Source organism: Trachypithecus francoisi, unplaced genomic scaffold (genome assembly GCF_009764315.1).
Source record: "Trachypithecus francoisi isolate TF-2019V2 unplaced genomic scaffold, Tfra_2.0 Lachesis_group2, whole genome shotgun sequence".
Taxonomy (NCBI): domain Eukaryota; kingdom Metazoa; phylum Chordata; class Mammalia; order Primates; family Cercopithecidae; genus Trachypithecus; species Trachypithecus francoisi.
In genome coordinates this window covers 66,104,720-66,131,771 of record NW_022681465.1, presented here as the reverse complement: position 1 = coordinate 66,131,771, position 27,052 = coordinate 66,104,720, and the positions used below count along the sequence as shown (strand labels likewise).

At 45.7% G+C, this 27,052-nt stretch overlaps 1 protein-coding gene and 1 long non-coding RNA gene across 7 annotated transcripts in view; one reads left to right on the top strand and one right to left on the bottom strand.

Annotated features, from left to right (window-relative positions):
• The window catches only part of PDZD2 (PDZ domain containing 2), a 493,831-nt gene that overhangs the window by 164,315 nt on the left and 302,464 nt on the right, over positions 1-27,052 (bottom strand). Inside the window, exon 1 of one of the 5 annotated variants that reach the window (XM_033179278.1) lies at positions 15,832-16,239. The exons of the other annotated variants lie outside the window; for them this stretch is intronic. The gene's annotated coding sequence lies outside the window, so the exon portion shown is untranslated. Of the gene's footprint in view, positions 1-15,831; positions 16,240-27,052 lie in introns of those variants that run through there. 5 annotated transcript variants of the gene reach the window in all.
• LOC117064986 lies at positions 13,156-16,509 on the top strand. Of its 2 annotated transcripts, none has more exons than XR_004429778.1 (2): positions 13,156-14,694; positions 16,278-16,509. It is a non-coding gene; the product is annotated as an uncharacterized LOC117064986 (long non-coding RNA). The 2 variants fall into 2 exon arrangements; XR_004429779.1 differs by lacking the exon at positions 13,156-14,694 and adding an exon at positions 15,871-15,904.

Here is a 27,052-nt window from a genome sequence, read left to right as displayed (position 1 = left end):
ATCACCTGAGGTCAGGAGTTCAAGACCAGCCTGACCAACATGGAGCAACCCCATCTCTACTAAAAATACAAAATTAGCCGAGGTGGTGGCACATGCTTGTAATCCCAGCTACTTGGGAGGCTGAGGCAGGAGAATCGCTTGAACCTGGGAGGTGGAGGTTGCAGTGAGCCGAGATCACGCCATTGCACTCCAGCCTGGGCAACTAGAGGGAAACTCCATCTCAAAATAATAATAATAACAACAATAAATACTCAATTCAAAATGCAAACCAATCCTCACCCTGTCTTCCCATACCATCTTCTGTCCATCAAGAGCATGTCACTTATTTGCTTAGGAATGAGGATCCGCTTAATGAAAATGAAGTATATAAAACCCAGTCTTCCTCATTGGTTAGAGCTTTTCACTTTTCTAGCAACCTACAACTCACCTTCTCAGTCCTTCCACAGGGCCATGGGGAGATTCTCTCAAGCAAACCAAGTTAACAGCATAGAATGCTAGTGGCAGGACCACGGTCCCAGGCTCGTGGATCAGAATCTGATCCCACAGGATATTTTGAACAAGTCCACATAATTTCAGGCACAACCTATGGGGTCTCATAGATGGTCAACTTAATTTCATGACAGAGCCAACTACAAAAGCACTGCAATCTTTGACTGCATTAAGGGAAGTCAACTGTCCACATCACTGGAGGAAGTAATTAGCCTCTTCTGGCTAAGACTGCATGTAGAGAATCTGATGCAGTTCTGGCATTAAAATTTAAAAATGGCAGCCAGGCGTGGTGGCTCATGCCTGTAATCCCAGCACTTTGGGAGGCCAAGGTGGGCAGATAACAAGGTCAGGAGTTTGAGACCAGCCTGGCCAACATGGTGAAAACCCATCTCTACTAAAAATACAAAAAAAAAGAAAAAGAAAAGAAAAAATTAGCCAGTGTGGTGGCACATACCTATAATCCCAGCTACTTGGGAAGCTGAGGCAGGAGAATTGCTTAAACCCAGGAGGCAGAGGTTGCAGTGAGCTGAGATCACACCACCACACTCCAGCCTGGGCGACAGAGCAAGACTCCGTCTCGGGGGGGGGGGGGAGTTAAAAATGGCAATGCTATCTTATGATGAACAGCTGAAGAGACTAAGGTGCTTACCCCGAAGAAAACAATCTGGGTATGGAATAGGATATGATGGTTTCATACAAAAAATACATGAACAAGAAGAATGGGGTAGACCACTTCAGGGTGCCACAGGTAACAGAACTAGTACCAACAAGAAAAAGATTAAAGGGCAGGAGATATTTGGCTTCATGAAACAAAATCTTTTAAACACCTAGGGCTGTCCCTTGATAGAATGGCTGCCTCCTGAGGCGGGGAGGCCACCAGGGATGGTGCAGTCAGGGTTTCTGACTTGGCTGGTGGAGGGGGCGCTGAGTGAAAGGACTAACAGGAAGAGAAATGACCAGACGGGCGCGGTGGCTCACGCCTATATTCCCAGCACTTTGGAAGGCTGAGGCAGGCGGATCACAAGGTCAAGAGATCAAGATCATCCTGGCCAACATGGTAAAACCCCATCTCCACTAAAAATACAAAAATTAGCTGGGAGTGGTGGTGCACGCCTATAGTCCCACCTACTAACTAGGGAGGCTGAGGCAGAAGAACTGCTTGAACACAGGAGGCGGAGGTTGCAGTGAGCTGAGATCGGCCACTGTACTCCAGCCTGGCAACAGAGCAAGACTGTCTCAAAAAAAAAAAAAAAAAAAAAAAAAAGAGAGAGAGAAATGACCAACAGTGAGCCAATTACACTGAGCTTGGTGGTCTATCAGCTGTGCCAGGCCTGAGAGGGTGGGCATCTGGGACAGGCACAGAAGGAAAGCGAGGCCAGGAAAGAGAAAGATGTGGACCGAAGAAAAGATGGCAGATAAAGGCGAGACAGATCTCTCCAAATCATTTTGCCCATGTAGTAGGGAAGATGAACAGTTTTGTGGCTATCCAGTACCTATCTAATCACCCTTTGGAGTTGGGTGAAACGCCCGTTATGAGACAGCTGATAGAGATGTCTATTCTCTCTTCCCACTCGCAGGCATGAGTAACAGGCATATGACATAGATTTGGCCCACTGGGAGACCTTGCCTGGCATTCTGGATCATACGGGAGGGATGTGAAGACACGGGGACAGATGAAGACTGGTACAGGAGTCTAGTAATGGTGGTAGTGTCCTAAGCAGATAGCTCCCGTGCTATGACCTTGGACCCGCCCCTGGTCACCTAGTCCCCCTTGGTTTTTGCCCATTCTCTTAAGCCCAGACCTTCACACTTCTGTTGGTATCTGTGAGTTTCCCAAAATTCTGTCACTAAATTTCTTTTCTGCTTAAATGAGCCAGAATTGTTTTCTGTTGCGTATCTCGATCTCCAGTTGTTAGAATTGCATGAATTTGGGGAACTGGGGTTTGAAGTGCTATTTTACATTGTCCTTGGGTCATACACGAGGATGAAGTTCTTAGAAAGTTGCATACTTCCTAACATTGTTTGCACCTGAAGAACTTAAAAAAAGTTTAAGAAGGAAGATTGTCTATCTTCCTTCTATTGCTTCCAAGAGTCTATAATAATAAATCTGGGAGTGGGGGTGAGAAGAAGCCAGTCAGGACTCTGTCTCAAAAAAAAAAAAGAAAAAAAAAAGAGTCTCAATCTGTCACCCAGGCTGGAGGGCAGTGGCGCCATCTCAGCTCAGTGCAACCTCCGCCTCCCAGGTTCAAGCAATTCTCCTGCCTCAGCCTCCGAGTAGCTGGGATTACAGGCACTTGCCACCACTCCCAGCTAATTTTTGTATTTTTAGTAAAGACGGGGTTTCACCATGTTGGCCAGGCTGGTCTTGAACTCCTGACCTCAGGTGATTCGCCTCCCAAAGTGCTGGGATTACAGGCATTAGCCACTGCGAACCTAAAACAATTTATATATATACATGGTTCTCTCACCTACTCCACCCAGCCATTCAAAGCTGAGGCTGTTACAGAATCACATGACCTCAGACCCAAAAGTACCCTCCAGGAAGCACACGCCATTTACATTGTATCGTTAAATCACATACTCCTTTTATTAGAATTTCTCGTATTTTATTTAAGTTTTCTCTTTTTATAACTTATGTCTGCAAGTCTGTATGTTTTCTTTGAGAAACTCTAGGGAGACTTCGTTGGTACTTAAGATCATTAAGGTTAATTATTATACCACAGACTGAGTTATGTTGTTCTCAAGCTCTATCATTTCCAGGGGAGGAAAATAAAGCTTTATCTGTTCTAGGGATATCTCTTTGCTGGAACAGTTGGAGAAACTCTTTACAGATATTAAAATCTGTCTGGTTCTTAATCTAGTCTGGAACACAAGGTCGAAAAGCCTGCCATTCTCAAAATGACAAATCTTGGAGCATTTGCACCATCTAGGGCAGCAGCAGAGGTATCAGAGACAGCCCTCGCCCCAAGCAGACAGAAAAACATCCTCTGACTTACATGTCCCAGCTTGCTCGCCCAACAACTCCAAACTCTGGAACATAGCTGGAAAGCCGCCACAAAAAAGGGCAGAAGGTGCGAAATGATTCACTAATGGGCCATTAGAGCTACTTCAGGAAATTCAGAAGTGATGTATTTCTATGGAAATCCTGATTCCTCCCAAGTAGCCTTTCATTGGGTTATAACAGAATAAAGTATTTCTTCCACCTGTACTGATTCTATTTGGAACCACACAGCAGACATATAAAGTCTCTGGAGGTGATATAATAATAGTGATGATGATAATGACACCACCTTTAAAGTTTATATAATGGCTTGGCACTTTCTTGCCCAAAGCCCTTCACATGCATTGTTCATTTGGCCTTCCTTCCCTCTCTCTCCCTCCCCCACTTCTTTCTTTCTCTCTCTCTCATTCTCCCCATCCACCCTCCCCACCCCCACCCCCCGCCAACAGATGCATAGACCAAGTCTCACTGTATCATCCAGGCTGGAATGCAGTGGTGCCATCTTGGCTCACTGCAACCTCCGCCTTCCAGGTTTAAGCAATTCTCCAGCCTCCACCTCCTGAGTAGCTGGGACCACAGGCTTGTGCCACCAGGTCCAGCTAATTTTTGTGTATTGTTTTCAATTTTTAAGCTAGTTTCAAATTCCTGGGTTCAAGCAATCTAACTGCCTTGGCCTCCCAAACTGCTGGGATTACAGGAATGAGCCACCACACCTGGCCTATGTTTCATTTGATTTTCATATCAACTTTGTAAGGGAGGTAGCACAGATAGATTTATCTTTATTTTATAGACAGGGAAGTTGAGGCACTGAAGGATGAAATGGTCTACTGAAGAGGTGGGGCATTCCAGGGGCCTGTCAGCTGTGGAAGCGTCAGGATGGTTGACGTCACTCAAGTTTTAGTCTAGAACTGAGAAAGGATGCTCGGGTTATATTTGTTTCTGTACCCTGCATATATGAGCATTTCATCATCGCCATTCTAATGCGACAGCCCAGAAACAAGGCCCCTGGGGCTCAGAATAGTGGATCTCCTCAAGAACCAGAGAGTACACATAGAACCTGGTCTCTGCAGACCCAGTAGTTTCCAATGTACCTTTGTATATTGTCCCTATAAACCGAGGGTCAGTCCTGGCACCCTTGATGCCAGTTAGCCCGTTCTTTCTCCAGGCCTTAGTTTCCTCATCCGTAAAATCAGGGCTCTGGGTCTGGGATGACAGAGTCTACAGTGGTGGTTTCCAAATGTGACTCATCAAAAGAACCATCCTGGCCGGACACGGTGGCCCATGCTTGTAATCCCAACACTTTGGGAGGGAGAAGCGGGAGGATCTCTTAAGCCAAGAGTTCAAAACCAGCCCAGGCAATGTAGTAAGACCCATGTCTCTACAAAAAATATTTTTAAGAATTAGCCGGTGGTGGTGTGTATCTGTACTCGCAGCTACTTGGGAAATCGAGGTGGGAGGATTGCTTGAGCCCAGAAGTTCAAGGTTACAGTGAGCTATGATTGCACCAGTGCACTCCAACCTGGGCAACAGAGCAATACCGTTTCTTAACAAAAAACAAAATAAAACAAAAATAATAATCTAGGGAGCCTTTTATTTGAAGAAAAAAAGTACTGCTTTGTAAAACGACAGTTGTTCAGTAAAGATTTAAGCAAAAACGTATAAATAAGGGACCTCCTAATCATCTATCACTCATTGGTGGTAGGACAGCCGTGCCATAAAAACATTCTGACATGGTGGGGGCACGATCCAAGGAATTCCTTTACTCCCAAGGAATATTTTACAAATATGACTCTAGACCCCACCCAGACCCGCCGGAGGGTCCAACAATCTGTATTTCCTGAAATGCCTCTTGGGATGCAGTCAGGTTCACACAATAGATTTTGGGAACTAAGAACATAGATAATTAATTGGGACTCTTCCTGCAGAGACTGGTATAAAACAGCATGCTTGGCGCGGTGGCTCAAGCCTGTAATCCCAGCACTTTGGGAGGCCGAGACGGGCGGATCACGAGGTCAGGAGATCGAGACCATCCTGACTAACACAGTGAAACCCCGTCTCTACTAAAAAATACAAAAAAACTAGACGGGCGAGGTGGCGGGCGCCTGTAGTCCCAGCTACTCGGGAGGCTGAGGCAGGAGAATGGCGTGAACCCGGGAGGCGGAGCTTGCAGTGAGCTGAGATCCGGCCACTGCACTCCAGCCTGGGCGACAGAGCGAGACTCCGTCTCAAAAAAAAAAAAAAAAAAAAAAACAGCATGCTTGGCTGGGCGCAGTGGCTCATGTCTGTAATCCCAGCACTTTGGAAGGCCGAGGCAGGCAGATCACTTGAGGTCAGGAGTTCGAGGCCAGCCTGGCCAACATGGTGAAACCCCATCTCTACTAAAAATGCAAGAATTAGCCATGCGTGGTGGTGCACGCCTGTAGTCCCAGCTACTCAAGAGGTTGAGACAGGAGAAATCACTTGACCCTGAGAGGCGGAGGTTGCAGTGAGCCGGGATCGTGCCACTGCACTCCAGCCTGGGTGACAGAGGGAGACTCCATCTCAAAAAGATAAATAAAAATAAAACAGCATGTTTGCCAGGGAGAATTCTTCCAGTCATGAGGTGCCACCTGTGCTTCCTCAAGGCTAAGATGAACACTCTTGGGGCTACAGAAAGTTTACCTCAAGAGTAGAAATAGAAAGAGGAAAAAAGAGAGTAGGAATAGCAGAAATAGTAAGGATCACCCTATAATGGCTATGCACCTGTCCCCATCCTCATGCCCATCTCCTTCAAGACTCTTCCTAGGGGAGGAGACCCAGGAAGCACCTGGATCCAATCCAGGGGAGAGGATGTGGTCTCAGGCAGGCAGAGTCTGAAACTAGGAAACCTGTGGCAGAACACCCTGGGGGGTTCCCGTAAGGAAGAGAACAAGGGGGAAAAACAGGGTTGGGGCGAGTTTCTCAAGGCAATCTAGTAAAGGCAAACCCAAAGACAGAATTTTGGTGTGGTTCTTCAGCCCTCTACATGAACGGGGACGCTATATCTAGAATCCTAGAACATTCCTTAAGACATATTCCACATGATGTTCTCATAGTCAACCACCTCTCTCCCCAGAAGATAGGACTGAGATAACAGAAACCAACAAGAGATGGCAGTAACATCTTTGCCCACTCGAAGAATCCCTTCTTCACTAGGAATCAATAACCTGGCTTTGGACTGCACAATGCCAGTCTCCTGGGAATTGGATTAGCATGAGTCAGTTTCCAGGCCGCTGATAACCTTTGATAAACACACAAAATTAGATTTCTGTTTATAAGCGCCACTCTATGAAGTCACCAGTTGGCCTGTGACATAAGTGGTTTGACCAAGGCCAAAGCACACCATTAGGGGACAGTCGGTCAGATCTCGGGGTTCTGGAGCTATTAAAGGAGCTGCTTGGGCTGCAGAGGTACAGGGACATTTTTACTCCCTGATACTCTGCCAAAGGACCTTTCTCTAACTTGCAAACGTCTATGAAAATCTTACGAAGATATACAACTTGCATCATCCAATGACACACTTAATAAATCTCCCTTCTGGAAAGAAGAAAGCCATATACACAATGCTCTGAGCGCAGAGCATCTGGTCCGCACACATGTATGGGATCAGATGGTAATCTGCCCTCTTCTGCACCCAGCAGGGCTGAGGTAATTGGCTACAGGCAAGCAGCTGCTGCGCACGGCTCAGCTCACAGCTCACCTGGTGCACACGGGCCATGAGCCCAGGAAGTGGCCCCTCCAAGGCGCAGCTGCAGCTGCTTCCCAGGGAACACACACCATGAGAGGGTCACCTGGGAACACACGTGCACATGCTGCCACGCCACCCTCCACCTTGGCAGCCTCTCCCAAAGCCTGAGCTTCCACCTAATTAACATCCCAACAGGGCAGTTACTCTGGGATCTAAAGGAGGCAACATATACACTTTGAAGCAGGTGAAGTCTGTCTTCTGGGATTTTCCCACATTTTCTCTCCTGGAACATCTCTTCCCACAACCACGTGTTGCAATACTACAACTAAGCTACCTACAACTGAGATTTATCAAAATTATAGGAAGTGAGTTTGGAATACAGAGGTTCTTATCTGAATTGCTGTAGGCTACAGCCTGGCTATTCTGAATTTGTTACAAAAGCAGAGATCTCAGGCCCCACCCCAGGCCTACAGCATTTTATCAAGATCCCCCAGTCACCTGGGAATAGGCTAGAAGATACCACGCTGTCCTGGGCTCTTCTTTTTTCCCTGGCAAATGAAGATCTAAGTAAATATCAAATGGTAGCTCTGAAGACAGGGTTCCTTTTCTTCCTTCTCACATTATTTTGTGCTGTAGATTCTCTGGCTACCTGGTAAAGTTTCAAAAATTGTATTTTAAATGCATGAAATGCATAGGATTACAAAGAAAATCAATTATCTGGAAAAACAATACCCTAAATATTTAAAGATTTGTAATGCAGTAACCTGTATGTGCTTCTTTGTTACACTGAATTTGAAGATCTAGCAACACAGTTGCTAAACAGATTAGCTGACATATTCTCAAAGTAGTAATGAGTATAGATGATATTGGGATTTATCTGCTACAAATAATGAGTATCATTTGTGCTGGTGACAAAGACATAAGGATTGCTAATACTACTGTCCTTTGTTGCCTAAATCTATTATTGAAGGAAATACTAAATTTGAGCTACAGTTTTCTTCTCTTCCAGGTTCATAGTCCCTCTGAAATCTATTAATAAAATCCAGGTTAAGATGGAGAGATGCTTCAAGATCCTGTGCAAAAGGAAAAAAGAGAGTGTTGTGCCCTATATCTGTCTGTCTCTCTGTCTGATTTAGCTTGAGCACAAGCTGGTCAAACCACTTCCTTCTCTGACAGTGACTGCATTTGCCTCGTCGGCTTCTTTTTGTCTTGTGGCTTCTACATAGCTAAGCACGCAAGTGTTTAATACATCCTTTGGATCAAACCCTCTAGGTTGGGTTCTAAATATTTCTGAAGCAGAAATATTACATTCCGAATATACATTCCATGTTACATTCTGAATACCATTACACAGGGTAACTAAAATAATCCCGCTTTTTAGGATGCGCCTTCTTCATCTGGGTGGGTCCTACCATACAAATGTGGATTTAATACAAACTACTGATGCTGAGTTCGAACAGTTCCCCCAGCTCTGCCAGAGTGCCTAGGGCAGGCTTCTGTCTCCTGGATTAACTAAAATAATCCCGCTTTTTAGGATGCGCCTTCTTCATCTGGGTGGGTCCTACCATACAAATGTGGATTTAATACAAACTACTGATGCTGAGTTCGAACAGTTCCCCCAGCTCTGCCAGAGTGCCTAGGGCAGGCTTCTGTCTCCTGGATCACAAGCACCTTTTCAGGGTAATTTTCTTGCCAAGAATAAGCAACACTTCCCACAGTCATGTCAACTGTGGTTCTCAAAATAAGATCCATTTTCAGGAAAAGCCAAAATCTATTTGTCTTTGATTTTTCTTTCTTTCTTTTTTTTTTTTTTTTTTGGGACACAGTCTCGCTCTGTCGCCCAGGCTGGAATGCAGTGGCACAGTCTCGACTCACTGCAACCTCCGCCTCCCGTGTCCAAGAGATTCTCCTGCCTCAGCCTCTGGAGTAGCTGGGATTACAGGCGCGTGCCACCATGCCCAGATGTTTGTATTTTTGGTAGAGACAGGATTTCACCATGTCGGCCAGGCTGGGCTCGAACTCCTGACCTCAGATCCACCCACCTGTGGCTCCCAAAGTGCTGGGATTACAGGCGTGAGTCACTATGCCCGGACTTGTCTCTCAATTTCAAAACTATACATCCAAAGCATCTTAGACTGTTCTGTAGGCTATTTCCCCCTCACGCCAACCCAAGTGCCATGAAGCAAAATGGAACCGAGCATATCAACCTTGGGGAGTTAACTGACACTGGTCTGAACTCTCACAGAAAAGTTGTTACGACACCACGAGGCATTTCTCTAACAAAAACAAACCATGTGAGTGTGTTTGGACCATGTTTACAAAAGAGAAGGCAGACCTACAAACTGAGACACAGTCTTACATAAAGAGTTTTGTTTGGCCGGGTGCAGTGGCTCACACCTGTAATCTCAGTACTTGGGGAAGCTGAGGTGGGAGGATTACTTGAGCCGAGGTGTTCAAGGTTACAGCAACCTAGGATCTAGGATCGAACCACTGCATGCCAGCTTGGGCAACAGAGTGAAACTCTGTCTCTTTAAAAAAAGTTTTGCTCAAAAAGAGCCATGTCTCCAGGTCCATGTGAGTGCCATGAAATAATTACATTTCTCCCTCCCTGACACACACACACATGCCCATACACACACATAGGATAGCACTCACACTTAGCTTCTCTTTATCTAGGTTTGGTCACCTAAAAATACATCTCTAAACCTTGCAGTCTGAACATCCTATGACTAGTCAGTTGCATTATCATCTTGACCTAGTTCTCCACCTATCCTGGTTCCAGGGCTAATCATGTAATATAGAGCAATAAAAAAGAAAATAGGTTGAAAGCAGAGGAAACCTCACAGATTTCCGAGTCAATCTGTGGATAACAAGAGTCTATCACAGTAAATCACATCAGACTAAAAACGATCTTAACAATCAGTGCTATATTATTCACTGTGATTTGGCCTAGAATAGTGACTAACTTACAAGGTTTGAGATCCTGGCTTCAAGACTGCTTAGGTTTTAGAGTGACCCAGAGGTTGTTTCTGGAGTAGATGAAGAACCCATATAATTAAAAAACAAAACACATACTAAAACTGAAAGCAGATTCTATCCCCATTTTGAAATCCCAGTGGCAACAAATGTAATGAATGAAGCCACCAGAAGACTATAGCGAAGACTGATGTTTCTTCCACTGAAATGGCTGAATCCGTTCACTTTTAAGATGAGAAGTTAAATTTCTATTACCCTAACAAACTTGTTATAAATGTCTAATTAGACACAGGTATAAGAACATCTAATGTCTCAGCAGTATGAAAACAGCAGGATTTTCATCACATAAAGTCGGGATGGGCCAGTGGGACCCCAATAATATCCTCAAACACCAAGTTGTCCCCAAGTACATACATTTCACAGCTTCAGCATTTCATTCTCTTTTAACATTCCTTGACTCACTTGAGGGATAAACTGAAGTCAAGCAAGTTCTAGCCTGTAAAACAGATTGTGCAAAGGACTTAGCTCTACAAATTCAAACTGCATCCTTTATTTTTTGCCACCTTCTTTCCTATAGCACTTAGATGTAATTTTCTGTTTCCCCTCCAGGTCTTTATTGCTCCCCTGCCAAAACTGTCTTGCATCTGTTACAATAAAACACCCGTGATGTTTTCCCAAGCCAGCAGCTTACTGCCAAAAGTCAAGCCTCTACCCCATGGGCAGTCGTCTGGGAACTGAAGTCAAAGTGTTGCAAACTCATGGCGAAGCAGATCCTCCCCTTGCTGGTGGAAGTGACCAGCAAGAGAAAATACGAACACTTTTGCCAAAAGGGCAGAAATGTTGGTGCAAAAGGCAAGAGTGAAAGGTTGCTATTCCATTAAGAGCACCATGATGAATTTTGGGATTCATGCTATTCAAATGAAGACCAGCTCTGCTACCCTTAAATCTCCTGCCATTCACCTCATGGCTTGTGGTCCTTCCATTTTTGTTATGATTTGTGTGGAAATCTAAATTGTTCACTGCAGAACCACTTTTTTGGGGGGGGGAGGGGGCGGAGCACGGGGATGAGGAGGAGAGTTTGTAAGAATTTTAAGTTTTTATTAAAAAGGGCAAGCCTTGGAAAAACACAATACATAAACAGAAGAACGTTTATCTGCCCTTCACTGGGAGTCACCTGCACTGATTCTGCCCCTGTGGTCTCAGGTGTCTCACTGAAATAGAGACTTTTTACCAAACGGATTCTCAAGGGCCACTTCACGCCTTCCTCAGATTCACCTTACTCTGCCAATTTCCAACTTGGTTTCCATCTTCTAATTTGGGAAGTGTTGAAATGAGAAAGGCAAAGAGATGGTCTGGGTGTTATTTGGCTTTGGGCTACCTGACAGCCTCCAAACCTCAAAATTACAAAAAATACAGACTATCAGGTGATCCATCTCTTCTACCAAATGAGTCACTTTTGGTCCCTTTAAGGACCGAGTTCCTCTGCTGCATGTCAAATATAGTTGGGTTGATTCTGCAGGAAGAGATCCTGAAAGAAAGGGAAGGCAGATCTAGAGTCCCAAGTCAACCACTGTCATGGCCTGACTCGTGGTGTAGGGACCTCGCGGTGCAGGGCTGATGACGTGCCCTGCTGAGGTCATCTGGGGAGTTACAGTGTGGCTATCCAGTGAGGTACACCTGCGCTTAATAAAGGCAATCTGGGCAGATGGGCCCACAAGGGACAGCAAAGACAACAGAAGAAGTCACAATGGGGCATGCTGTGCTACAAGGAAGAGTTGCCATGTCCATGGAGGGAGAATGTTGCTATCTTGTTCTCCGGTCACCAAGGAAAGGCAGGGCTCCAGTCGAGATCTCCATGGCATGAGGGACCTTGTGCTCCACCCCCAGTGCCCACTGCAGTTAACTTATAGAACTCGCATTTGGAAGTGAGAGACTGTATCACCTACAAAAGCTCTTCAGAGGGGCACAGCTTGTATGTAAACACAAAGCCACAGAAAGGGATCCCCTGCTGGCCACTGAGCCACGAAATTATTGATTCCCTTTTATAGACACAGTCACAAGTTTTCTTGAATTCAGAATCGTAACTTCTATTTTGCCTGGCTGTTCCTCTCCTCTAAGTTTACACGCTTTATGCATATATGTAGACGTCTGGCTTGGTCTTTGATCCTATTCACCATCAGGAAAAAAAGGATAAATAGATGTCAGATTCCAGCCCTGTTTCCATAGCCAAAGGGAGATGACAGATGCTCCAGCTTTGGGCTGGACACTCAGCCCTCACAACACTGTACAGATGAGTTGGCTTGTTAAGGGTTGCTCATGGCTTGCACACTAAAGTGATTCGACTTCAGTGGTTTCTGCCTCTTTAGGAGCCAGCTTGGTTGCATGGCTCAGAAGCAAAAAGGTGCCACGTGCTACCGTGTGGTACCAGGTAAGTTTCAGAATTCTGATACACGCTGCCTACCCATGCAGAGGAAGAGGTTACTCACCCTCCAGCCCGAGCCTTCTGGGAACCCAAAGCTGACCCTTCAACCCACAGCCCGCCTCACTGCATCTGGCCACACAGCACCACTCCCTCTTGGGCAAGCCTAATATATTCTCTCACGTGCTGATTCCTAACTGCCCCTTGGCCTGGGGAGTCCAGACTTTAGCCTGGTTGGTTTCCAGTTGAGTTTCAGCAGTTACGCAAATCGGGTTTCTGACTCTGTCTGAAATTCCAGTGCATACAGGAACAGCAGGTTGCTTAATCTCTAAATTCAGAGCCAACCCCTTTTCTAAATATAGAAGTGCTGCCCAGCTCCCATGGCAGACTAAAGGACCCACCCCTCCCAGCTGACAGCCTGGCTCATCAAGCGTACAGGCGCCATCTTGTTTTCCAGGCCTTCCTTCCTGCGGGGCGCCATACTTCTCATATTTTCATCCTTCCTCACTTGTTTTGTCAAACTGGGCCCCACCCCCATTCTTCTCTACTGACAACATCCAATTTCCAAATACAGGAGGAGAGATGGTTGAAATGTCCTGGTAGTAAACGACAATCTCCTGTGAGATGCTTTCCTGTGTTTCTGCAATGGACAAAAAGCTACTTACACAAGACGGCTCCATATCGAGGCCTGAAGTTTCGACACAAGTTAAACATGAACAAGGTCACCAGATTTTCCTCTTCCTTTATTAGAAATGACATTAACAATGAAATACTATGCTGGGTAGAGGAGAACTGCCTGTTCAGGGGTAAGGTTGGAGGGCCTACAGTAAGCTTTCTTAGCAATAAAGAAACATTGTTCTAAATATGAGAAAACATGGTATTCAGCTGTCTTTTTTTTTTTTTTTAATTACAAAAAACATCTTTTTTTTCAAAGTGGCAACACCAAACACTCTCAGATTGTGGAAGTCTAGCCAGCATTCAGTACGCAAAAGAGAAAGAAGTGAATGACTTGTATGTATTAGCTGAGTTTTGGTTCCCACTGGGTTCTTCCAGTAGGGCGCACAGTCAATACATGGCTGGCCTCATAGTTGTCTTCTCCAGCGGGTTCATAAACCAGGAAAGAGGGTGAAAATCCAACCACGGGCATACAGTTCATTTAGTATTTCTTTACTATTGTTGGGACCCTGCAGAAAAGCTTCAACTTCCTAAATCCTGAATTTACCCATTTGGAGGCGATAGCATTTAATACAGACTAAGAAACTAAAATCAGTTTCCCAAACAAAAGCCCGTTCAAATTGCTGAGGACTTAATTTGCTGCATCAACCCACTAATCACAGTATTCACCAATGATATTAAAAAATCAACAGGTCAAGGTGGGGTGCTGGGAGCAGTGGCTCATGCCTGTAATCCTAGTGCTTTGGGAGGCTGAGATGGGTGGATCACTTGAGGTCTTAAGTTTGACACCAACCTGGCCAACATGGTGAAACTCTGTCTCTAAGTGGGGCAGGGGAATCAACAGTCTGACCAGCAAACCAGCAAATTTACTGGTTTTCTAAACATCAGATAGGCTTTGTGGGTCACTATCTCTGTCCTATATTCTTTGTTTCTTCAACTCTTTAAAACATAAAACACATTCTTAGCTCCCAGGCCATATGAAAACAGGCTAGGGCAGGCTGGAGTTGCCTAAGGGCCATAACTTGCTGAACACCGCTTCCAGCAGGAACCCTGGGAAGGAGCCTGTCCCCAACTCAGCTTAAGTCACTGCAGATAGCACCTGGGACAGATCAGTCTGAAGGGTGGGAGACAAAGGGGTCACACACAACAGGGGGAAAGTAAGCAAGAAAGGGCAAGAATTGGGGTGGGGATGGCAGGAATATGGGGTGAAAAAGTTTCCTAAAAGACTACAGGAGGTGCTGTTCCTCCTCCCATAGAAGGCTAGCTGTGTAATGCTGAGAAATCACACCGAGAAAGAGACTAGCAATGGTGTGGGCTTGCTTGACTAAACACAGCCACCCCCCAGCCCTCCAGGACTAAAATGCAAAGCCACAAAACGTGGCCACCACGGCATGAGGATGACCACAGCATGAGGATGCCAGCCAGGCAGTAAGTAGCAACCCAAGCAGTCCCACTTTTGCCTTTTCAGACACACCCCTGTGGCTACGGGGCTGAAGCCCTCATTGAGGTTCTCCAAACCTCAATGCAAAAGAGTTCCAGGATTCAGGCTGGGCTATTCTGCCGAAACAAAGTTCTCTACCTACCTCTGACGTTCTTCTCAGGCTGATCACACGTGCCATTTCTATCCAGCCTACTCCATGTTAGCCCAATCCCCCAACACTCTGGCCACTTCATTCGTGGGGGAAAACACGTCAGATCATCCCATTGCCCAGGAGAAGCAAAGTCTAGAAATGATTCAGAACCTGGGGCTGGAGATGATCTTTATTCTGTTCTAATTCTCTTATCACAAGCCCCAAACCTTGACAACGGAAAGAACACCCTGAGACTCGGCTACAATCACGGGAATCAAAAATCCGTTTTAAAATTATCCTTGCATGTGGCTGCCACCCATGGTCCTCCCCATTTATTTTCTACTTCTGAGTATGAAACGTCACTGTGACAGTTTCCAACCCTCTGCACTCCCCCCACTCCATGACAAATATTCAGGATTCACACTTCACTTTCACACTGCTTTCCAATGCCTTGACTTAGAAGCCAAGCAGAGGCAGCCTGCCTTAATGGAGAAAACATTAGTGCATTCGGGCTTCACTCTGGATCCCAGTCAATTTCTGGATATTTCACAGCTGTTATACATCCACCTCCTTTCTTACAAAAGCCAGCAAAAATTAGTGAGCACCTCATTGGCTCTGAAATATGAAAATATAGCCACAGTCAAGCCTGAAAATCAATTTCTGGTTGACTCCCTTCAAAGTATTTGTTCTAAAACAGAGTGTCTGCAGTTCATTTATCATCTGCCAATTTTTAAGCGAGTTTTAGCTTCAATGCTGCATGCTTTTGTTTTTTTCTTAAAGCAACTCAGAATAAAACTGTCATTTGGTCATCAAACTAGTAACTGAGAAAACTCTTGCTTGGGCAGGTATCAACACAATTCAAGCTGAGTCTTTTATGTTACTATTACCTGCTCATCTCTCATGTAATTAAAAAATAATAAACCCTTGGAAGACCTGTAAGTTGTGTTCAGAGAGAAAATGTGATTCTCTTCACCGCTCAGGTCTCCCCTCCTACCTGCTTTATGAGCTGGTCAGGTGAGCGTGGTCTGCTATGCTTCAGCAGCCTCTGGAATGGGACAGACTCCAAAGTTGGTTGTGCTTCATTTCCCTTCTCCATTCAGGTCTCTAAAGTCCTGGGTTATTAACTATCAACAAAAATACAAGCTGCGCCATGCGTGCTCCAACTTCCTGCCAGCTCCCCATGCTCTGTGAAGCTGAGGAGCAGATTCTCTCTCTCTCCTCCCGGCTTCACCTCCTGAGCTCCAGAGCCCCACCCACCCACAGCACTCAGATCATTTTTCATTTATGAGTGCATCCAGCCACACTGTGTGTGTAAGAGAACGAGCCAGTCCTTGCCCTGCCAGTGTATTGGAACCAGGCTGCTATAAACGGTTCTAATTTTCCAGGAGTATGGGGGGAAATCATATCCCAGCAGACGTCATGCATGGCTTCCTCCTGCAGGTATCTGCAGATCAGCTCTTCCATCAGCAAAGGACGCACACCTGGCCACGGACCACAGCTGCTTCATTCTACAGACTGCCATGGAGGTGGACTGAAGATTTCAGGCAGGAGAAAACCAAAATATTATCAACATGTGTACTTCACATAACTAAAAATGTGAAGCTAGGATGATCAGGGAAGAAACTTTCCACCCAGTGACCTAATATTTCACAATAAATTTAATGTCTTGCACTTATTAAAGAGCCAGATTTTTTTTTAATTGCATTCAAATGCAAACAAAAATCAAGTTTAAATTATTTTATAAAGAAATCTATTGGGAAATAAAAGCCATTTGTCACAAAGACACCAAATTTACAACTTTTCTACTCCGACTAAGCTTCCAACTTCCATTGTAGACAAGTACCAGCAAAACCAGAAATTGTCAGTCAGCCCTTGAGTTGCTGAGAACATCCGCAATTTTTAAACACAATATGATTTTTCTAAGGTTTTATCAGGAAACAGAATGTTAAAAAAATAGGCTTCCCTAAACCAATACACATATATAATGGTTTCTATTATGTGTAAAATTTGCCTTGTTTTACAGCTGAAGCAAAAGGGGTCTTTCATGATCCAACAGCCAGAGACAAAGATTCTAAAAACCTGTGGTGCAGGTCTAAAAACTTACATGCGCAACTTAAATGGGAACAACATTTTATTATTCCAATACTCACAAGGTTCTTTGTTAGCTATGCTTGTAAGGAACAAAATAGGAGTAAACATCCTCTGTTTACTTCTTGCAGCCATTCTTTTTTTTTTTTTGAGACAGGGTCTGGCTCTGTTGCACAGGCAGGAGTGCAGTGGAGTAATCTCAGCTCAATGCAACCTCCATCTTCCGGGTTCAAGTGATTCTCCTGCCTCAGCCTCCCGAGTAGCTGGAATTATAGGTGCCTCCCACCACGCCTGGCTACTTTTTCTATTTTTTGTAGAGATGGGGTTTCACCATGTTGTTTGGGCTGGTCTCAAACTCCTGGTCCTAAGTGATCTGCCCACCTTGGCCTCCCGAAGTGCTGGGATTACAGGTGTGAGTCACCACCCCTGGCCAGATTTTTGGTGTTTTTTAGTATACTCATTTATTTTAGAGTTTTATCCAGTATAAATTTTTCCCCTAGGAGCCTTGTATTGTCATAACCTAGTTCCAGTCACAGTGAGAAATTTTTGAAAATTGCTTCTAAATTTTCCATATATTAAAAAACTGATGGTCTAGTATCTGGACTTGTCTTTTTTTTTTTTTAATTAGATGGTTAAAGTGTCTCCTAAAAAGAAAATGCTATACATTTTCACATGTGCTCCAAATGGGTTCTAGTCATCCCAATACCCTAACACATTCTTGAAAACAAAAACAGGATCCGCCTTTTACAGATGAGATAAAGAAGACACAAAGTCATTGGTAGATGTGATGGTTCCCTGGTGGTGCAGAGAAAGAACTAATGGGAGGATTAGTTCCTACTCTCCAAACAACAGCAGGGAGCCCCAGGCAAGTCCACAATTTTTATGTGCACTGGAGAGGCCTGAAAGTTGATCATGTGGTAACTTCCTGGAACTCACCTTCCTAGTTAAGGAAAGCGTGGACTCCTGCTCACAGTTCAAGCTAAGGAGAAGGAAGTCTGCGCTTTAGTTTTTTTTTCTTTTAAAAGAAGTGAGGAAAAAAGATTAAAATTTCCTTGGCCTGTGACCAAACTGCAGTCCTAACAACAGGTAAAATTTGCCTATAAAATATTCTTGACAGTATTAGTTGGTGACATCTGCCAAAAATCTATGGTAAAACCAGTTATCCCGCCTCTCTCTGTCCCATTCTCTCAACAGAGGGTGGATAATATATAACATACAGTTTTGCTTTAAGGGGAATTACTGCTACATTTACTCGCAAAACGAGCCAGGTAGCATGTGCCAGAATTCAGCAAGTACGCAAGCCATCTAACCGTCCCAGGTTTCCGGGAAGCTGAATCGCATTATCCATGGCAGGCATCTGGGGCTCTGCCTTCTTCGTGCCCACCTTGGTTCCTTGGTCACCGGGCTTAGGAGACTACTGTGCATTCACTGTCCATCACCTGGGAGGGACCCCGAAGATCACTGAGTTCTACTTTCCCATTGCGTTTGTGTGGAAACAGAGGCCCACAGGAAGACGAGCAAGCTTTGTAACATCACAAGGCACATTAGTGGAAGTACTGAGGTTAGAACGTCAATCTTCCTGATTCAAACCCTAGGATGGTGCCAGTGGACAAGGTGTGGATCTTTGTAGGCAGGGACTCAGTAATGGCTCTCCGACTGTTCACAAAACCCAGCCTAGGGACACACCTAAGATTCTCCCAGAAGCTAGAACAAAAAGGTAACAAAGAGAGCAGTCCCAGAAGTACCCAGCAGGAGTCAATCATACAGCAAAAGCCAAGGGACACCCCAGGTATAAACCCAAGAACTGAAAGCAGACACACAAATGGATATTCCCACCCCCGATATTTCACACAATAACCAAAAGGTGGAAGCAATCTAACCGTCCACTGATGGATGGATACAGAAAATGTGAAACATATGTACAATGGAATACTATTCAGCCATAAAAAGGAAGGAAATTCTGACACATGCTACTACTTGGATGAGTTTTGAAAAGACACTATGCTGGCCAGGCGCGATGGCTCATGCCTGTAGTCCCAGCACTTTGGGAGACCAAGGCAGGTGGATCACTTGAGGTCAGAGTTAGAGACCAGCCTGGCCAACATGGTGAAACCCCATCTCTACTAAAAATACAAACACTTGCCAGGCGTGGTGGCACACACCTGTAATCCCAGCTACTCGGGAGGATGAGGCATGAGAATCGCTTGAACCCGGGAGGCAGAGGCTGCAGTGAGCCGAGATTGCGCCATAGCACTCCAGCCTAGGCAACAAGAGTGAAAACTCTGTCTTTAAAAAAAAAAAGACACCATGCTAAGTGAAATAAGCCAGTTATAAAAGGACAAACCCTGTATGATTTTAATCATATGAGACACTCAGAATAGTAAAATTCACAGAGACAGAAAGTAGAATGGTGGTTGCCAGGGGCTAGGGAGAGGAAGAATGGGAAGTTACTGCTTAATGGATCCAGAGTTTCAGTTTTGCAAGATTAAAAGCCTTCTGGAGATGGATAGTGGTGATGGTTACACAACAGTGTGAATGTACTTAATGCCACAAAACTATATATTTAAAATTATTAAAATGGGAACTTTTATATTAAGTGTGTGAAGTCAATGGAGCCGGGATTTTCTCTTTCTTTCTTTTCTTTTTTTTTGAGACAGTCTCGCTCTGTCGCCCAGGCAGGCTGGAGTGCAGTGGCGCAATCTTGGCTCACTGCAGCCTCCACCTCCTGGGTTCCAGCGATTCTCTCGCCTCAGCCTCCCGGGTAGCTGGGATTACAGGCACACACCACCACGCCCAACTAATTTTTGTATTTTTAGTAGAGATGGAGTTTCACCATGTTGGCCAGGCTGGTCTCAAACTCCTGACCTCAGGTGATCTGCCTGCCTCGGCCTCCTAAAGTACAAGGATTACAAACATGAGCCACTGCACCCAGTTGGGTTTTCTTTACATTTTTCCATTGCCCAGTTCTATGGCTATCATGCTTCATATGCTTGATGTCACAAAATGAAAAGACCATAAAATGCAATTCATAAACAGTCTTGAAAACAACAGGAAGCACTAATATTTCCTTCTCCCCTTTTCCCATCCCCCAGTCAAAAATCACACACAGAAAGTTATGAAAGCAAACAAGGTTGGTTTTCCTGCCCCTTGATGGGAGATGATAATGTCTCCTGATGGGGAACACCCTGCCGATTGTGCAAGTGGGGAGGACCTGGGCCTGCAAATTTGGAGAAGCAGCTCCCTTCTAACTTCTGCCATCAATGGAAAGGGTTCAGAATCACACCCAAAAAAGCTCCATGTGGCTGTGGCCCACCCCTCCCCTCCCATCCAGCCCTCCTGGAGTTCACACACCCTCAACTCACACAATGCTGGCAGCAGCATACACTGACACCGTCATGCTCTGGGGCCTTCATCGTATATAGATCTGTTTCTTAACTGTCAAATCTGTCCCATTAGCCATAAGCCTCTGGTGGACAGAGCTGCCTCCAGCTCTCTGGCCCCCCCTTTTCAGTCTCCTTCCTCCCGCCAGGCCAGGATGGACCTTGGAGGGGCACCAGCTTCTTCCTTTGTTCCTCCCTCCTGTCACCTGGATCATCCCCTCTACTTCCATAGCTACAGCAACCAAGTAAGAGCCACCAGCTCCTCAATCTCCATCTCTCTTCTGAGCTCAGACCCTGACCTCCTGCCCAGCTGCAGCTGGGTGTCCTGCAGGGACCTCAAACTCAGCCTGCCCTAAAAAACCCACGATGCGGCCAGGCTCAGCGGCTCACGCCTATAATCCCAGTACTTTGGGAGGCCAAGGCAGGTGGATCACTTGATGTCAGGAGTTCAAAACCAGTCTGGCCAACACGGTGAAATGTGATTTCTACTAAAAATACAAAAATTAGCCAGGCACAGTGGTGTACGTCTGTCATCCCAGCTACTCAAGAGGCTGAGGCAGGTGGATCACTTGATGTCAGGAGTTCGAAACCACCCTGGCCAACACAGTGAAACACGATTTCTACTAAAAATACAAAAATTAGGCCAGGCACAGTGGCTCAAGCCTGTAATCCCAGCACTTTGGGAGGCCGAGACAGGCGGATCACGAGGTCAGGAGATCGAGACCATCCTGGCGAACACGGTGAAACCCCGTCTCTACTAAAAATACAAAAACTAGCCGGGCGAGGTGGCGGGCGCCTGTGGTCCCAGCTACTCAGGAGGCTGAGGCAGGAGAATGGCGTGAACCCGGGAGGTGGAGCTTGCAGTGAGCTGAGATCCGGCCACTGCACTCCAGTCCGGGCGACAGAGCGAGACTCCGCCTCAAAAAAAAAAAAAATACAAAAATTAGCCAGGCATAGCGGTGTACACCTGTCATCCCAGCTACTCAAGAGGCTGAGGCAGGTGGATCACTTGATGTCAGGAGTTCGAAACCAGTCTGGCCAACATGGCGAAACCGGATTTCTACTAAAAATACAATAATTAGCCAGGCATAGTGGTGTACGCCTGTCATCCCAGCTACTCAAGAGGCTGAGGCAGGTGGATCACAATGTCAGGAGTTTGAAACCATTCTGGCCAATATGGTGAAACCTCATCTCTACTAAAAATACAAAAATTAGCCAGGCATAGTGGTACATACCTGTAATCCCAGCTACTCAGGAGGCTGAGAGACAGGAGAATTGCTTGAACCCAGGAGGCAGAGGCTGCGGTGAGCTGAGATTGCGCCACTATACCCCAGTATGGGCAAAAGAGTGAGACCCTGTCTCAAACAAACAATGCCACTATGCTCTCCCTCAGACAGGTTCTTCCTCCTATATCTCCTCTTCCAACTTACGCCAATTCCCCGTCACTGTAGCATAACTGAGTCGCCCTTGGCTCCTCTCTCCCCTCCACCCTTTGCTGGTAGGTCCTGTCAACTCTACTCCTGACCTCAAGTGATCCACTAGCCTTGGCCTCCCAAAGTACTGGGATTACAAGCCTGAGCCACCGCGCCTGGCTGCATAGTGGGTTTTTTTAGGGCATACCAAGTTTGAGGTCCCCCTCTGCTGTACTGAGTCACACTTTAGGGCCTTGACTCTAGACTACTCTCACCTCCTCAGTTGTCTACCCCTCCAGTATATCCTGCACAGAGGTATCCAGTGGCAAATACCTAACATCTGCTTGAAATACTCAATTTCTCATTGTCCAAAGGATAAAACCTAAACACCCTGATGTGGTGTTTGAGACCATTCTTGATCTATGCCTATGTTATTCAGGCTTTTGTGTCGCTATAAAATACCTGAGACTGGGTAAAAAAAGAGGTTCTGCAGGCTATACAGGAAGTGAAGTGCTCACACCTGCCTGGCTTCTGGAGAGGCCTCAGCATGCTTTGACTCATGGCAGAAGGCAAAATGGGAGCCAAAGCAGGCACTTCACATGGCACGAGAAGAACTAGAGGGGAGAGGTCACAGACCTTTGAACAACCTCATCTCGCATTAACTGAGCAAGAACTCACTTATCACCAAGGTGAGGGTGCTCAGCCATTCATAGGGGATCCTCCCCCATGATCCAGTCACCTCCTATCAGGTATCAGGCCCCAGCCCCCAACGTTGGAAATCACATTTCCACAGGAGACTTGGAGGGGGCAAACACGCAAACAGTACCAATGCCCGCATCATGAAATCCATGGATAGTTATGCTAGTCGCTGCTCTTTTTTTCTTTTTCTTTGAGATGGAGTTTTGCTCTTGTTGCCCAGGCTGGAGTGCAGTGGCAAGATCTCAGCTCACTGCAACCTCCCAGAAATTCTCCTGCCTCAGCCTCCCGAGTAGCTGGGATTACAGATGTCCGGCACCATGCCTGGCTAATTTTTCTGTATTTTCTGTAGAGATGGGGTTTCAGCATGTTGGCCAGGCTGGTCTCAAACTTCTGACCCTCAGGTGATCCACCCGCCTCGGCCTCCCAAAGTGCTAGGATTACGGGCGTGAGTCATCGCGCCCAGCCTTCCACTGCTCTTTTTCTTGTATCTGTGCTTTCACATATGCCAGTGGTTCTCAACTGGGGAAGGTGTTGCCCCACAGGAGACATTTAGCACTGTCTGCAGATATTTTAAGCTGTCATAACCAGGATGGGTGGGGCATTGCTGCTGGCATCTAGTGGCAGAGGCCAGAGATGCAGCTAAACACGCGATGGTGGGCAAGACAGTCCTCCCACAAAGAATGATCTGCAGCACGCATAGTGACATGGGTTCTTAGAAGGTTATACTGCATTTATTATTACCGTGATTGCTTTCACTCTATGGGCTGCAAGCATAAATGCTGACAGGGTGCAGAAAATTAAATGAATCAGAGAAGCAGGTTAGACTAAATCAACAGGAGACGCTGAGTCTGGAGCCAACATGTCCTTCCTAAAGCATTCAGATTCAAAACCACAACACCGAGCTGAGCCATGCAGCAGGTGGATGGATGGGTCATAGCTTCTACGAGGCTCCCAAGCAAGGGTGGGGGACAGTTTGTCTCTGGTACTTATTTCATTGCAAGTATGGATCAATATTTATTGAAAGGTTCCCTCCTACATCTCCTTTCAGAGCCCAGCATACTCCTAAGTTCTAGTAAGTAAATGGAAAAATAAGGCAAAACTCTCAACTCAGATCCTTAATACAGTTTCCCTATCCTTCTGAATTTTCTTTTCAAGGGTTCTTTTCTTGGCTGGGCATGGTGGCTCAGGCCTGTAATCCCAACACTTTGGGAAGTTGAGGTGGGTGGATAATCTGGGCTCAGGAGTTCAAGACCAGCTTGGCTAACATGGCGAAATCCTACCTCTACTAAAAATACAAAAATTGGCTGGGCGTGGTGGCTCAAGCCTGTAATCCCAGCACTTTGGGAGGCCGAGACGGGCGGATCACAAGGTCAGGAGATTGAGATCATCCTGGCTAACACGGTGAAACCCGGTCTCTACTAAAAAATACAAAAAACTAGCCGGGCAAGGTGGCGGGCGCCTGTAGTCCCAGCTACTCGGGAGGCTGAGGCAGGAGAATGGCGGGAACCCAGGAGGCAGAGCTTGCAGTGAGCTGAGATCCAGCCACTTCACTCCAGCCTGGGCGACAGAGCGAGACTCCGTCTCAGAAAAAAAAATAATAATACAAAAATTAGCCAGGTATAGTGGCACATGCCTGTAATCCCGGCTACTTGGGAGGCTGAGGCAGGAGAATCCCTTGAACCTGGGAGGCAGAGGTTGCAGTGAGCCGAGATCAAGCCATTGCACTCCAGCCTGGGTGACAGAGCAAGACTCTGACTCAAAAAAAAAAAAAAAGTTTTCATTCTTTGTAATTTTTTTAATGTCATTAATCTAGTTTTTCCAAAAATACATTCCATGTTTTGGGAAGATGCTCTATGAAAGAATGCTTCTTAACTCTGTGGTCAAATGGTTTTGAGAAGTGTTTACCAGCACCTTGAGAGGCCAAGGCAAGTGGATCATCTGAGGTCAGGAGAAGCGTTTACTAGCTGTTCCTTTAACTGGTGTGACCAAATCTTACTTTATCAAATGGTTCCCAGCCCCATCTTTTTATAGCGAAATATTTTAATATTTAGGGAAGCAGCGCTTTGAAGACTTTGTGAAATACTCAAGCTCTCCTTAGCTGTTTGATTTGCACTCCCCTTCAGCATAGTCTCAATTTAAACTTCCATTTGTGTGCAGAAAAGTCCCAGCTCACCCTAACTCAGACCCCATCCCTCAGGCAGAGACCTGTTCTCTCCTTCTCACATATTCTCAGCCTCGTGTCTTGTCCCCTCATCTCAGTGAGGGTAGGCATACTGAAATGGCCTGGTTTTCTTCAGGAAGGAGCCATCTTGGGTGGAGACAGAGGAAGGAAATGAACCTGGGAGGCGGAGGTTGCAGTGAGCTGAGATCGAGCCATTGCCCTCCAGCCTGGGTAACAGAGCAAGACTCTGACCCCTGTGAAACGGGGGTACAGCTGGAGAGCAAGTGCAGGTCGGTGTGGCCCAGTGACTTCGGTCCTAGACAAGGGCACACGTCTCTTAGGTCCACGGGTCACCTCTGGCTAGTTTTTAAAATCAAGGTCCATTAATGAGTATTAGGTCCATGGAGAAAGATAAGCATAGAACTTCTGGAGCTAGATGGAAGGGCCAGTCACTTCAGGCAAGGAGAGTCTAACTTCAAAGTAGCAGGAGGCCAGGTGTGGTGGATCACACTTGTAATTCCAGCACTTTGGGAGGTGGAGGCAGGTGGACCACCTGAGGTCAGGAGTTCAAGACCAGCCTGGCCAACATGGTGAAACCCCCGTCTCTACTAAAAAATACAAAAATTAGCTGGGTGTGGTAGCAGGCACCTGTAATCCCAGCTACTTGGGAGGCTGAAGCAGGAGAATCACTTGAGCCTGGGAGGCAACGGTTGCAGTGAGCCAAAACAGTGCCATTGCACTCCAGCCCGAAAGTGAGACCCTGTCTCGAACAAACAAACAACACCCAAAAGACAAAGTAGCAGAAGGTTTTTATAAGTACCAAACAATCTGACACATTCTACCAGAAAGAGCTGGACCAGCCCATGCCCTCACTTTTTTTCTCCCCCATGATGCAACATGGTACTATGTTTTATTATTTTAGATTTAACTTTTTTAGAATTTCTACTTTTATTTTAGATCCAGGGGTATATATGCAGGTTGGTTACCTGGATATATCGTGTGATGCTGAGGTATAGAGTACAACTGATCCTATCACCCAGGTACTAAGCATGGTACATTTTTCAACCCTAGGCCCTGACCCCTCTAGTAGTCTCCAGCATCTACTGTTGCCATATTTATGTCCATGAATACCCAATGTTTAGCTCCCACCTGTAAGAATAATATGCAGTATTTAGTTTTCTGTTCCTGTATTAATTTGTTTAGGATAATGGCCTCCAGTTGCATCTACGTTGTTGCAGAAGACATGATTTCATTCTTTTTTATGGCTGTGTAGTATTTCATGGCATATATATACCACATTGTGTTTATCCAATCTAACATTAATGGGCACATAGGTTGATTCCATGTCTTTGCCATTGTGAATAGATAGTGCTGCGATGAACATAAAAGTGCCTATGTCTTTTTGACAGAATGATTTGTTTTCTTTCAGGTATATACCTAGTACAGAATTGCTGGGTTGAATGGTAGTTCTAAGTTCTTTGAGAAATCTCCAAACAGCTTTCCACAGTGGCCTAACTTACATTCACACCAACAGTGTATAAGCATTCACTTTTCTCCAAAGCCTCTCTAGCATCTGTTATTTTTTCAGAATTTACTGTTTTTTTTTTTTTTTTTTTTTTTGAGATGGAGTTTCTACCTTGTTGCCCAGGCTGGAGAGCAGTGGCACAATCTCAGCTCACTGCAACCTCTGCCTCCCGGGTTCAAGCAATTCTCCTGCCTTAGTCTCCGGAGTAGGTGGGAGTACAGGCACGCACCACTACACCCAGCTAATTTTGTATTTTTAGTAGAGACGGGGTTTCGCCACGTTGGCCAGGCTGGTCTCGAACTCCTGACCTCAGGTGATCCGCCCGCCTTGGTCTCCCAAAGTGCTGAGATTACAGGCGTAAGCCATCATGCCCAGCTTGGCTTTTCAATTTTTTTTTTTTTTTTTAAAGAGACAGGGTCTTACTCCGTTGCCCAGGCTGGGGCACAGTGGCACAATCATATAGCTCTCTTCAGCCTCAAACTCCTGGGCTCAAGGGATCCCCTGCCACAGCCTCCTAAGTAGCTGGATTATAGAAACATGCCACCATGCCTGGCTAATTTTTTTTTTACTTTCTGTTGAGACAGGGTCTTGCTATGCATTTCCTAGGCCGGTCTTGAACTCTTAGCCTCAAAAGATCCTCCCAGCTCAGTCTCCAAAAAATGCTAGGATTATAGGTGTGAGGCACTTAACTTCATAAATAACTGCCACTGGTGTAAGATGGCATCTCATGGTAGTTTTAATTTGCACTTTTCTGGTGATAAGCAATGTTGAGCTTTTTTTCATGTTTGCTGGCCACTTGTATGTCTTCCTTGAGAAATGTCTCTTCCCGTCTCTGTTCCACTTTGTAACTGGGTTATCTATTTTTTGCTTGTTGACTAGTTTAAGTTCCTTATAGATTCTAGATACTAGACCTTTGTTGGAAACAGAGTTTGCAAATATTTTATCCCATT